The sequence below is a fragment of the Lipotes vexillifer genome, unplaced genomic scaffold (assembly GCF_000442215.2).
Source record: "Lipotes vexillifer unplaced genomic scaffold, Lipotes_vexillifer_v1.1 scaffold629, whole genome shotgun sequence".
NCBI lineage: Eukaryota > Metazoa > Chordata > Mammalia > Artiodactyla > Lipotidae > Lipotes > Lipotes vexillifer.
This window is the reverse complement of record NW_006774188.1, coordinates 945,347-946,852: the sequence shown is the minus strand read 5'-3', so window position 1 is coordinate 946,852 and position 1,506 is coordinate 945,347. Positions and strand designations below refer to the sequence as shown.

The window sequence follows — 1,506 nt, the reverse complement described above, 5'->3', positions numbered from 1 at the left end:
CCTACACTTCACTCTTTTCTGTGCTTCTTTCCCCTTTCCTTGTGTGTGTTTTTTATAATAGAAATTCCCTGCCTTTATCTAGCTGTTTCTTGTTTTCCTTTCCATTTTCAGTGAAAACCCATCTCAGCCACTGAGAATTAGAGTATGAACCTTAATGATTGTTGTTAAAATGAATATGTGTATCTCATTTTGCTATAAAGGAACAAAATGGGATGAACATACCTGCTCTAGTGTTTAAATATGGTGACCCAACCATATACTGTGCCTTAATTCTAGGCCAACTAGTTCACAGCAGTCTAGGAGAGGTAATCTGGATGAAACTAGCATAAATGAATTAGATATAACATCTCTACTGGTAAAATTTCTAAGTCTAAAATACAGTGATCCTGTGAAAAGACTAAAGTATTTATGTGCCTTTTTCAGCTTAGATGAGTGAAAGCATAATGCTAATGAGTCTAGGTTTACAATTTATAAAACAGTTAGCTTCACAGCTGTTCTATGATTATAGACTGCAAACTAATCCTAAGTATCTTATTGCAGATATGTATGCAGAGGAAGGACTGAGGAAGTATGTGTTGATGGTTCAAAATAAACCTATCAGCAATTGACTGAGACTGACTTGAACAAATATTATAATGGTCAATCTATATTATACTAAAAGGTTTGAATTTTAGAATTTTTTAAAAAATCAAATGTCATTTTCTATGGCAGTTTCTATTTTCATTTTCAATAACTTTTGTTTTTCACATGTTCAGTAAAGAATATAGATAAGCAAAGAGGGAGGAAAAATCACCCGTGAACTCTCCCATGTTAATTGCTATTAACATTTAATAGAAAGAAATAACATGGATGGTGAGCTGAAGAAAAGAGAGGAGAAAGTACGGAGTTCTACAGAGACTGTAGAGTAAATAAGCAATAAAGAAGCATGTATACAAGGAAGAATTATTATTTAAGAATTCCCTATGTGGAAAAATTTTAAGAACAGCTAGTAAATAAGAGATTTAAGAGTTGGAAAGCTCTGATGGATGCATTTCTGTGGAGTTTAAGTTGATCGTGATTGTATTCCTCATGTAACAACTGAGCAATGCAAGGCACAGCAAAGCTACCTGAAGCAATCCTGAGAAGGGTTGAGGGAGTAAACAGGCTACTGGTGAAACTATCAAGGACAGTGGTTACAATTTAACAGCATTCTCAGTACAGTGTATACTTAGTGAAGAGAAAAAAATGATGAAAAATATTTGGGTTGAAATCATTGGCATTTTTAGAATAAAGAGGGCAAAAGGGTATCCAGATGATCCCAAATTCTAAATGTAAGAAATCTAAGCCAAAGGATTTGAGTATGGACAGCATCATGTCAATGTCCTTTGGTAAATCAGTCCCCTCTTTTCTTTTTTTTTTACAGTTCTCATTTTTTAATGAAATATTTCAAATATATAGTAAAGAATATAGCTGACAAACACCCATACACTGACTACCTTGATTTAATAAATATTAAGGTTCTCTTTC

At 33.3% G+C, this 1,506-nt stretch overlaps 1 protein-coding gene across 3 annotated transcripts in view; it reads left to right on the top strand.

Annotated features, from left to right (window-relative positions):
- The window catches only part of GPHN (gephyrin), a 618,338-nt gene that overhangs the window by 428,356 nt on the left and 188,476 nt on the right, over nt 1-1,506 (top strand). The gene's annotated exons all lie outside the window — the stretch shown is intronic.